Below are 12966 nucleotides of genomic sequence, written 5' to 3' on the forward strand. Positions count from 1 at the left end.
TTCTGCCCCACTCTGTAACAGAAAATATCTATACTTAGGATCATTACCAGTAATTGAAACATCAGATTTCCTGCCATGCAGCTTTCATCGGGGACATTTGGCAGTGTCTGTAGACATTTCTGTTGTCATGCCTGGTATCTTGTGGGTAGAAGCCAAGGATACTGCTAACTACCCCACAGTGCACTGGACAAACCTCACAACAAAGAAATGTTTGGCTCCAAATGTCAGTAGTACTGAGGCTGAGAAAGCCTGTTGCAGAGAAGCAGATTTATCCACGGCATGTTTTCTTCTTTGGTTTAGCCTCTAGAAAACCTAAACTTTTGGAGATTTGTGGTCTGTATCTAACAATTGTGCAGAAACTTATGGTAAGATACAACCTTCAGCTTCTTTTCGCTGTCTTGGGCTTAGTTTCACTTTTTCTCAATTTCATAATCATTTCTATTTTTTGTGAAATCTATTTATGTAAACCTGGCTGACCTCTTAAAGTAAAATTTAAATATATCATTGTATATACTTCTGAAGATAGGTGGCTGGATCATTGATCATAAAAATCTGAGGCTAGAAACAAGGTTGATGTTTCTTCCACTTCTTGGGTTGTAGTACATAATTCAGACTCTGCTTTGAATTTCCTCTTTTGGTCCTTTAAATGATACATTTCCCTGTGATACCTAAGTTTCCATGAGCTCATCTTGTTTTCATAGTGTTCCCTTTTATTTTTAAGAGAAACAAAACCAAAAAACCCCTGCTCGTTTCATCAATGTCCCGTGTCTTCCTCTGTGTGAAGTTGCTCAACTAAGAGTTATGCAAATGGGGACCAGCTTTGTGCACATTGATTCCGGGGGCCTCACTGCATCTTCGGTGTATTTGTTGTCATGAGAGCGTCAGGACCCTGGCCTCCTCTCTTACAGCTCAGCCCGTAGCCTTCCCCCAGCCTCACCAGCTCCTTCCCTGCCCCTCACCTCATTCCCATCATGGATCTGGGCACGACTTTCCAACTTTCTTGGAGTCAAAGAGAAGGGGACTTGTAGGTATCAACTGAACCTGCCTCTTGTGTACACCTGGGGACCTGAGTGCTTGTTATCTCCTGAGACAGCCAGCAGGCCCTTGCTGTCCATCCAGAGCGCACTTGGCTGCATCTCCTGGACGCCGAGCCGTTTTCCTGAGGTCTGTCACAGTCTTCATGATTGACATTTCTTTTCCTAGCAATCTTAGCAAAGGCGACAGCTCCAGCTACATCCTCCCCAGATTCTTTACTCTCACAGATTAAGAGGGCTTGAAGGACCTTAGGCCATGGGTTCAGATTCTCTTGTCTTAAAATTTTTATACAAGTTTATGTATGTGTGTATATTACATGTTTTATATATATACATATATATATAATAAAGACACGTATATATGTGTGTGTTATATATACATATATATAATTTACACAAAATGAAAAACATCTTTTAAAATTTTAGAATAAGGGTAATTAATTACCCTTATATAATAATGTGACGTAAGGTCCTTCAGACTCTGATATATGTGTGTATACATATATATATCCGTGAATAGGAAATTATATATATATGTATATAACGTGTATATATATAAAATTGTATATATCTAAATATATATAATGTGTATATATATATATATATATATAATTTCCTATTCACAGATATATATATGATAGGAAGATGAAAAAGGCAAACCCAAAAATACCTGCAGCCCAATCACCTGTAGATGAACATTGTGATATTTTATGATTTTTCTTCCTAGACTCTTTTCCTGCCTATTCATATCTTTTCCCCCTCACAAAAATGGTATTATGCTATATGTATTGGTTTTTAGGTTAAATTATTGTGAATATCTTTTTATGTCAACAAATATAATGTACAATATTTTAGTGACCACTAGTATTCTTTCATGTTGAGGTATCATCTTCTAGATCAATTTTACAAAGGCCAGTTGCCTAAAGGCCAATTTGATGAATTTATCAAATGTTTCAATTTACCAGAAGATGTGTTTCTTTTAACTACTTGAATATTATTTCTATTTTTTAAAGAAACTTTATGCCTTTTTTTTTTTTTTTTTTGCGGTATGCGGGCCTCTCACTGTTGTGGCCTCTCCCGTTGCGGAGCACAGGCTCCGGACGCTCAAGCTCAGCAGCCATGGCTCACGGGCCCAGCCGCTCCGCGGCATGTGGGATCTTCCCAGACCAGGGCACGAACCCATGTCCCCTGCATCGGCAGGCGGACTCTCAACCACTGCACCACCAGGGAAGCCTGAAACTTTATGCATTTTTAATGTTCTACTGCTAGTTCTTCAAATGGCATATCAAGTCTGAGGATTGTGCAATTAAAAAACTAAAATTTTAATTTAAGTTAGATTTAAATATAGAAGCATCAGAAAGAAATTGGAAGTGATCAAACATTCCCAACACATATAGCATGCTAAACCTCTGGATTCTAAGGAGAAATGAGGCTGTGTTGATCTGTCAGCTGTTTGTAAAATCATTCGATATGAAAGGATGGAACAGCTTTGAGATGCAGAAAGGAAGTGAAGGTGTGTAGAGGAATTTCTAGAAAGAAGCAGAAGACTTGAGCCTCAAACATAACCAAAAACATGTTACTAGGGTCAAAGAATTTTTAGAAATTAGCTTAAAATCCTAAAAATGTAAAGTTAAGAAATGAACTAGGAAACTACAGAAACAAACATACCTCATATTACATTTAAGCTACTAGTTACTATTTCAAAAATTACATCCATAAATATTTTAATTTTATTTCTAAAAGATAGAGAATCATTTTTCAACATAAATTTAATACCATTATTAAACATAACAAAAATTCCTCTGTTATCAAATATTCAGTAAATGATCAAATTTCTCCAGTTATCTCATAATTATTCTTAATAATTAGGCTACTAATTACTAATAACTAAGGCTAATATAGTTCTAAGAAGACTCAACTATCCTTAGTTTCTAAAAATAGAGCATTCCTTAAAAAAGCATCATAGATGGACCTAGAGTCTGTCATATAGAGTGAAGTAAGTCAGAAAGAGAAAAACAAATACCATATGCTAACTCACATATATATGGAATCTAAAAAAAAAAAAAAAAGGTTCTGAACCTAGGGGCAGGACAGGAATAAAGAAGCAGACAAAGAGAATAGACTTGAGGACACAGGGAGGGGGAAAGGTAAGCTGGGACGAAGTGAGAGAGTGGCATGGACATATATACACTACCAAATGTAAAATAGATAGCTAGTGGGAAGCAGTCACATAGCACAGGGAGATCAGCTCGGTGTTTTGTGACCACCTAGAGGGGTGGGATAGGGAGGGTGGGAGGGAGACGCAAGAGGGAGGAGATATGGAGATATATGTATATGTATAGCTGATTCACTTTGTTATACAGCAGAAACTAACACACCCTTGTAAAGCAATTATACTCCAATAAAGATGTTAAAGAAAAGCATCATAGAAATCTTCAAAAGCTTTTAAAACAATTACATTTGATAAGAATTGTTATACCCTTAAGCTGTTGAAAACTAACACAAACCCTCAGTAAACTAAGCTGTTAAAACATCCCATCAAATATGAAATTATATACACCTCACAGATAGTTAAAAGATACAAATTTTGATAAACTGATCATCTTGTAAAATGAAAATCCTCAGAAAACTGGCTTTGGGTGAAATGAATTTCAAGAACTGTTCTACATTTATTTAACCAATGACCTATTATTTGGCAAGCAAGTCTATTTTTTCTTTTTTTAATTTATTTTTTTAATTGAAGTACAGTTGATTTACAATGTTGTGTTACTTTCAGGTGTACAGCAAAGCGATTCAGTTGTATACTATATATATATATATATATATATATATATATATATATATATATATATATATATATATATATATATACACATATATATATATACATATATTCTTTTTTTTACATTCTCTTCCATTATAGCTTATTAAAAAATACTGAGTATAGTTCCCTGTGCTATACAGGTTATCTATTTTATAAATAGTAGTGTGTATATGTTACTTCCAAACTCCTAATTTATCTTCCCCCAACCTTTCCCCTTTAGTAACCATAAGTTTGTTTTCTAAGTCTGTGAGTCTGCTTCTGTTTTGTAAATAAGTTCATTTGTATCATTTTTTTAGATTCCACATATAAGTGATATCATATGCTATTTGTCTTTCTCTGTCTGACTTACTCCACTTAGTATGATAATCTCTCCATGTTGCTGCAAGTGACATTATTTCATTCTTTTTTAAGGCTGAGTAATATCCCATTGTATACACGTACCACACCTTCTCTATCCATTTGTCTGTCGATGGACATTTAGGTTGCTTCCATGTCAAGCATGTCTATTTCTAATTGGATGGTATTACAAACAGTCTCACAGTAAGAATCCTTTTCTACAGAGCTTTGTGTAACTGCCCAGTTATTTTCTTAGAAATCACTTATTTATGGAGGTGAGGATTTGTTGGGAAGTGGATACATTTTAAAGACCTTGATAAGTGTTGTCAAGGTGAAGACTATCACTTACTCTCTCCTGTCAAGCCCAGCAATTTCATTTCATGGTGAGGAGATTAGAGGCCAGAGACAGGAGTGGTTTTGTCCATCATTATAGAACAATCCAGGCTGGACCCAGCAGTCAGGTGTCCCAAATCCTAACTTCGCTGCACCTCTCGTGACCTCTCCGCTCTCTCTTCCAGGCAAGAGCCAAGTTACTCTTCCACTTTTTCTGTCCTGGACGCCAAACCTCCAGGTGTTTGAACCTCATCTATCTCTGGAGTTGTCTTGCACTTCTTTTCTGGACTTATTCTAATACATGTAGTGATTAAAACTGTACTGGTTTATTAAAGTTCTAATAAACGCAGTCAAGTTGCTGTATTTACGCATCATTATTTCAAAATATCTTCGTGTCAGGTTAGCTTTACGTTTTTATGCTACACATTCATATTATGGTTCATTCCTAACCCCTGGGTCTTCCTGCAGCCGTGCCTGTGTCTTAAAGCACATAACAAAGAAATAGTTTCAAACCAGATAAAGACATCAGCAAACACGAGATAAATTAAAATGTATCAGATTTTGATCACAAAGGCATAAAGAAAAGTTAATGAAGAAGAAATCAGCCATACTGCAGTGGATCTCTCATTTCTGGGTGGGGGGGACCTTTTTAAAATTAATTTTTTATTGATACACTTCAGATACCATCAATTTACCCTTTTAAGGTGTACAATTGAGTGGTCTTTAGTGTATTCACGAGTTGTAAAACCATCACCACTATCTAATTCCAGAACCTACTGCATCTTGTGTGTAGCAGGCTTGCAGACTTTACAATTGCAATTCAGCTGTGCAAAGAAAGCAAGAAAGCAAGCTTCACATTGTCTAACTCTTCTCTCTCCAGTGGCCTGAGCGGCAGCAGGTGGAAAAATGGCCTTCAGTTTGCCAAGTGGGTTCAGATCTTTTCCATTTTAAATAGTCTCTTTTCCATCATGACTCTCTTCCTTTAAGAGAAGAGCTTGGTCCTTCACATTTCTTCTGCTCCTTTCCAAGATGTAGGTAGATGCAGGTTTCTCTTGTGTTACTTGGGGAGAAAGAAGCCATAGATTCTTTCCATATTCTTGGTGTGCGTGCTGATAGGACTGGCACTGCTGACTGGGAGGAATGTTACACTGACACCCTCCCCCCAAGCAAACGGATCATGTTAGGACAGTCGGAAACACCTGGATCCCCTGCAAACCTTCAGCAGGCTGAGTGAGGGGAGGCTTGTCCTGACACCTCCTTTCCTTCATGCTCCACCGTGTGGGAGACACAAAGCAGGGAGGGGACCTGGAACCATCTAGATAGTCTTAAAGCCACTTCCCACCCCACCCCCTTACCCAGCAGGTTCTTACTAGGAAAAGTGGATGTTTCCTACATAGAAAACAAACTTACAGTTACCAGGGGCTAAGGGAGGAGGGATAAACTGGGAGATTGGGATTGACGTATACACACTACTATATATAAAACAGACAACCAATAAGGACCTACTGTAGAGCACAGGGAGCTCTACTCAATACTGTGACGACCCATATGGGAAAAGAATTTTAAAAAGAGTGGATATATGTATACGAATAACTGATTCACTTTGCTATACCCCTGAAACTAACACAACATTGTAAACCAACTATACTCCAATAAAAATTAATTAAATAATAATAATAGTAATAAAGAAATGACATAGAAGCAAGAAAGCCAGAGATGCTCAGTTAAAAAAAAAACATGGACGGGGGATGGCTGCCCCTTTGGACACTGATTCTATCCCAGTCCTAGTCTTTCCAGCGCTCTCCCCTTCAGGCTCCTGTTTCTCATTCTTGTAAATCAAAGAGCACTTCTTTTAAATCACATCGCCCTTCCTTCAAGGGGGAGCCCGATGGCTCAACCTTAGTCACAGACTAGAGGTGAAATTCATACCACAGGAGCAGCTCTGCGGGCTAAGTCGTCAAAGCCCTGCTCTTGATATGGATCCTCGAGGAGAACTGGGAGCTGGGGATTGCCAAGTACCAAAATGACATTGACTTAGTGGCCCCAAGACAGTGTTCTTGTTTCATAAGGTATTTAGACCTTAGGGAGGGCTTTATAGTAGAGGCTGGTCAAGTAAGAAAGCCAGGCTCTGGAGCCAGGTGGACCTGGGTTACCAGCTTTCCAACTGTGTTGACAATGGCTTTCTGGGTGATTTTATTGAGGAAAAATATCAAGAATGTATGAAAATGATTACTATGGTGTATAAGAAACAAACCTTAGTTGCCTAAGTAAAGAGAGTCTGGCTCTACCCTTTTCAATTCTATCTCTTGCAAAAGGAATTTAGGAAAATTGACAAAAGAAAAGACAGCTACTTAGGTTGGAAGTGATGGCATTGGTCATGGAGTTAATTCTGGCACTCTCTCCTCTTCTGCCCTCCCGAGGACACCTGTGAGTCTTTTCTGACCCCCTTTCTTTCTGATAAGTAGTTTGGAGAAAACATCGCAACTCCTCCGTGGACTTTGCTTCTCTAAAAAAGCCTCCAAAGTCTCATCCTTGAAAGTAAAGTAAGAAGGAAAACAATCAAAGGGTGTCTAAAAGGTTTCTGTTTGGGTGGGCAAAGTACATCTCTTGAGTTACGCAACTGGTTGCAGACTGCAGGGATGAGAATTGTTTTAGGACGAGTCCCTGTGAATGACCCTTGAACCAAACTCAACCTACTTTGGAAGCTCAAGGCCACTTTTGTCTGGGGGATCGTTACCACCCATCTCCATGGCTTTGGGGCTTCCTTTCTCTTTCCAGGCCCCCTAACTCAGAAAATTCTTTTGGAGATGAGCTCCCTCCACAGTCATGCAGGAGGCTTGGGTGTATAGAAGTGCAGCTTCAAGGCCGATGGGCCAAGGTCCACTTTAACAGGGACCTTTGATCACCAGGCACAGGTCCATCTATCGGGGTATCATCCTGGTATGCGCTGTGCCAGACACAGAGCAAGCAATTCCATGTCCTTCTCTTTTTTCCCACGCGCCGTCTGTCTCCTACCCTAGAGATGTTCCTGGTTGCTCCGGAACACGACCACTTGATGTTGCAAGATCAGGCAAGAGAAGGACAGTGACAGGATGGAGACTTCAGAGCCTGTGGATGAGTCATTCACTTGCTGCTGGGAAAACGCAATGCAAATTTACGAACTAAGCTTGGGAAGTTGCAGTGAAGTGGGAAAGAAATGTTTTTAATTTCTTTTTGGCTGCTAGGATAAAGGCAGAAAATGCATCAGTCGTCAAAAAAACAAAATGCGTAAGTCGTAATAAAAATAAAAACAAAAAGTTTCTTTTGTAGCACTTTGTAAAGGCAAGAAATTTAGGTTCTCAGGGGTTAAATTCTAGTACCTTTGTTTTTAAATTTTAAGATCTAGGATTGTGTGAAATAGCTGTTAAAACGTGGATTTAGATTTTATAGGGGAAGTGGCATCCAATTTCCTGTTTTTGATTTCTTTAAGCTCTCAGAATATGAGAAATTGGTGATTTAAAAATCTTTGTATAGCCGAGAGGGAGGTGAATTTGTATGAACTTCAGGTTGAAATAGACATGATGGAATATCTTTTAAACTTGTGAAACTGACGATGAGTAACAAAATATTACCCAAATGTATATTATACAAATCCAAACTCAGGAACCTCTTTCACTACACAATTCCTTCGCTTCTTCCTTAATGACAGAGTAATATACACATTTACTTTCAGGTCATCATGTTATAAAAGTGGACAGCAGAGTAACATGGCATATAGGGTACCTTGCCCAAAAGAGGGGAGGGGACAGAGAGGGAGAAAATGCAAGTGGCCCGTGTGTCAGCCTGAGGCTGAGATGGGAGATGTGCTTCTGCCGTTCCCTGTTTGGGGTGAGGTGGGGTTTCCTTGTGCTTCTCATCATGGGATTGTTTCTCTTCCAATGTTGGAGGGAAAACTGGCATTTGGACCACATTTATTTATGTATTTAACAAAGATGTATCTAGCTCTTACTGTGTGCTGCTTTAAGTATACTTCTAAGCACTTTACAAATATTAACTGATTTAATTCATCTAATCCTTATAACAACCTAATGAGCTCGATGAAGTTACCTCCATTTTTTCAGAAGGAAACTGAAGCACAGAGGTTAGGCCACTTGCCCAGGTTCCCGCAGTTAATAATTGAGGGACCCAGGATCTGAGTTTAGCAATCCAACTTCACAGTCCTTTACTCCAAAATATTTTGCAAATTGTGGTGTCTTCCTTAGGAATTTTTAAGAGAAAATTTCTGTATATGATTGTGCACCTTACAAGTGGACTTCAGAACCCAGCCAACATGGTACTGGGTATCCTTTCAGACTTTTTTCTGTGGACATTAAATATATATGGGTATGTGTGTGTGCGTATATATATGTATATACTGATTGGTTATATAAATTGATTGATATATACGATTTGTTTTCAGTCAATAATGATTGGTGGTCAAGAACATCCAAGTTATACAAATCTCTCTTTTACCCCACTTCAGTCTCATAATATGTCCGTTTGGTCTCATTTAATGGACTCTCCCCTATTGATGGACACCTCTTCTCTGTCTGTAGTATAAATAAGACTGATACGAACATTCGTTCATATTCCCTTTGTGACAGAGGGTTGCCCACTGTCTCTGTCTCATTAGATCACCCAGTCGAGCTTATGTGTGAACATCCCAGGGTTGTATTTGCATGTCAGACACTCAGGTATTATTATGAGTAACTCAAAGCCTCCACATGTAAAATGTGCCTTCATTTACTGTTAAACAAACAAACAAAACAATTGAAGACGTTGTCATCTACATCATCCACAGCACTTTATGTAAAGCCCATCATACAAAACTTTAGAATTCTCATGCCGGGGCCTCCCTGTCTGGCGAGGACCAGGTCAGCTTCCTCTTTCCCTGGTGAAAGCGCGATGATGCGGGCTTTCCTCTGGCTCCTCCTGCCAGGAAGCCTGCTACCGCAGATCTGGTGTCCACCGGGTTCCACATTTGATCCTCCTCTTCTCGTTGCCTCGAGTTTTCTGTTTCCAGCTTATTAAACTCACTTTTTGTAAAAGCATTTCAGATCCTTTTGAGAAAGAAGAGGCTATAAAAACAATCTCTTTAGTATTATTAATAAGGAGATAAAATGCATGTTTCAAAATAGCCATTGTTTGGCAACATGGTAATTTAAAAAAAAAAAAGAAAAAGCACAGACTTTAGGCTAAAACTATGTGAGTCCACCATGCACTTGTGCAATGCCTTTAGGCCAGCCATTTAATCTCTGCAAGCCTCAGTTTACTTCTCTGTAAAGTGGGGTTAATAATACCTGGGTCATGGGGTTTCTTCGAGGATTAAATGAGATGCTCAGAAAATTACAAATGTTTCATTGAAAAATACTAAGGTGTGAATCATTGTAAAGCTCAGCTCCTGTCACTTGCAAACACGTAACTGTGCTCTCAGTTTTTGTTGGGGGTGCATGTGTTTTGTGCTTTTCTGGTACCTTCGTACAGTGAAAAGAATTGAGGACCTGGTGTGAGCTGGTGGTGTTTATCCCCTGATGCAACAAGATGCTCTCTGAGCTTTTTTGCTGGAGTGTTTGAATTGCAGGGACCCAAACTCAAAGCTCAGTGCTAGTGGGTTAGGGCCTTCCTCTACAGTACGTACTTTTGGTTCTCAATTATCCATGTGATGGGGGAGGGGAAATCATGACATAAGCGTAAATAAACGATAATCTGCGGATTATCTCACCGCCTCACACATCCACCTGCTTTTTATTTTCATTCTCCGTCTTCCTTCCCACGGAGCGGGCCCTCGGACAATCGCCGTCGCCCCTTCAGAGGTCTGGGTCACCGATTCCTCGCTCTGCGCCCTGTAACGAAGACCCACAAAGCGCTTTTCTAATCTCATCCCCTGCCTTCACACACAAACGCGCGCGCGCGCACATACACACTACAGGGGTTCCTCATATTTTGGAAAAAAAAATGTTTTTCATAAAGTTGTTCGTACCATCCTCCTATTTTCACCCTTATCCGACTTTTTATTTTGAAAATTTCGAATCTACAGAAAAAAAAGAATACCCTCACCTGGATGAACTGTTTTTTGTTTTTTGTTGTTTTTTTATTTTACTATTTTGCCACATTTGTCCCCTCCTCTTGTTCCCCCGGCCCCCTTTCTCTTTTTCATTTTGGCGGAAGTGTTGAAAGTTGCAGATGCCACGAGCTTGCATCCCTACCCGCCTTGCGTGCATCTCCTCTGATGTGGACCTTCTCCTGCGTGACCGCAGTACCGTCATCACGCCTTTAAAGCGCGCAGTTGCCCACGATCACGTTCACACCTATTCAGATTTCCCCAAGGATCCAGCCACGTGTCCTCCCTCTCCCCCCTCCCCCTCCCCCTCCCCCTCCCCCCTCCCCCTCCCCCCTCCCCCTCCCCCCTCCCCTCCCCTCCCCCCTCCCCCTCCCCCCCATTCATTCACATCTCATTCAAGATAGAGCTCCGCCCCTTCCCCTCCCCTTTCTCCCCCCTCCGCGGTACGCGGGCCTCTCACTGCCGTGGCCTCTCCCGTTGCGGAGCACAGGCTCCGGACGCGCAGGCTCAGCGGCCATGGCTCACGGGCCCAGCCGCTCCGCAGCATGTGGGATCTTCCCGGACCGGGGCATGAACCCGTGTCCCCTGCATCGGCAGGAGGACTCTCAACCACTGCGCCACCAGGGAAGCCCTCCCCTGTCCTTTTTGAGGTGCCCAGCTTCTGGCACATCGTGGATTTGTCTGATCATTTTGTTCCTCTAACCTCTGTGTTTCCTATAAACTAGAAGTTAGTGCGAGAGGTTTCTGTCCCTCTGTCTCTAATAAAAACACAACGGCCAGGGCGGGGGCGTCTCCTTTCCTTTTCCTCGCCCACCTTGAGCAGGAGAGGTTGGGATGAGCGTGCTGGGAGCCTCGAGTGCAGCAGCCAGAGCCAGAGCGCCTGGTCCCTCCTTCCCTTCCGTGAGCCCTCGGAGCACCTGCTCTGAGCAGGCACGTGGCAGGGAAGGAGCAGGTTGGGAGCCCGGCCCGTCTGCTTCGGCTCCGTTTGGGGAGCTGACCTTAAAGAAACCCACGTGGGACGGAACGGCCGTCTTGATAAGAAAAATGAGAGTGTAAAGCGTGAGGAGGGGGCAGAGAGGTGACCTTTTCCGTAGGTGGCTGGGAAGACCTGTTGGGGAGGTAACATTTGGGTCCAGATCTGGAAAAAAGACAGTGACCAAGCCGGCCAGGGCCCGGGGAGAAAAACGGGCGCGGGGAAAGCCAGGCTGCCCGGGCCGGGCGCGCGTGCGTCCCGGGGACCCACCGGGCTGCAACCCTCGCAGCTCGGGGCGCAATCGGGGGTCCGCGCGGGGTGGCCTTTTCCGCTACCGAGTTCCCTCCTTCAGGCATCACCGTTTTAATGCGGATGATTTAAACACAGATTCTTTGGAGGATGAGGGTGGGACTGGTCCGAAAAGAACTCCCCTGTTTATTTACAGATCAACTAGAGAACCCATCTCCATTTCAGAAACTTTAGCAAATGAAAAAAAAACAACAACCCAAAAAAACTGTCCTATTTTGAGTCAAAGGAGTGCTTGCTTCCCCTTTATTTTGGGAACTACAGCTCGCTAGTTTCAGAAAGGGGTGTGGCTGTCCTTAGAGGCTTCCTACGTCGACCAATGAGATGATAAACAAGGTGAAGGTCGCAGACCTCCTGGAAGCCTGCAGGACCAAACGCAGGGTGAGCTAGGGCGACAATGCAGAGAGGATGGCCCTTCAGAGAAGAGCCCCTGAGGGTCTCTGCACAGCAGGAGGTATTCCGAATTCCCACCGCCCGCCTTCCCCACGCGGAACCGTCCATCTTTCGTCCTCTAAACTTCTAGGCGGGGGTCCGCCTTGGCAGTGTTTCAGAACGACACAGATCACTGGGGAGCACCCGTCCCTCGCCTCCTCCCCGGACCCAGGAGAACTTCCTGGACTGTGTCCAGGGAATCTGTCCTGTGGGCCTAGACGATTCTGGGGTGCCTTCAGGTTTGGGAACGCTGCCCTCTAAGACCTTCTAATGGAGCTCATAACAGATTTTGTTTTGTTTTCAATGTATAAATTTGACCATGAGGCTGTACTGTACGGCAACATTCATATCCGATTTCAGTTTTAAAATCATCTTTGGAGTCCCCAGAGTGCTTTGGGTGGCGCTCTACACATCCTAGTGTTAACTGAATAGACGAATAAGAGTCTAGCATTTAGAGGGGTGGCTCCGCCTGTCTGGTTGCCCGCACAAGCCCCCTCCCCTCTGTCGGCGGTTCTCCCCTGAAGCCCTAGGCTTGCTGATGGCACCCTTTTGTGCCTCTGGCTCGGACATCTCTCCTGGTTTCCAGGCCCACTAGTCTCACTGGGAAGCGTACAGGATGTGATTGTTTGGGTGTTCCTGCAAGCATCTT

The 12966-nt window shown here is 42.4% G+C and overlaps 1 protein-coding gene across 1 annotated transcript in view; it reads left to right on the forward strand.

Annotated features, from left to right (window-relative positions):
• Positions 1–12966, forward strand: part of LYN (LYN proto-oncogene, Src family tyrosine kinase) — a gene marked incomplete at its 5' end in the record, with an annotated part of 107093 nt that overhangs the window by 43276 nt on the left and 50851 nt on the right. The window lies entirely within an intron of this gene.

Source organism: Hyperoodon ampullatus (genome assembly GCF_949752795.1).
Source record: "Hyperoodon ampullatus genome assembly, chromosome: 17".
NCBI classification, from domain to species: domain Eukaryota; kingdom Metazoa; phylum Chordata; class Mammalia; order Artiodactyla; family Ziphiidae; genus Hyperoodon; species Hyperoodon ampullatus.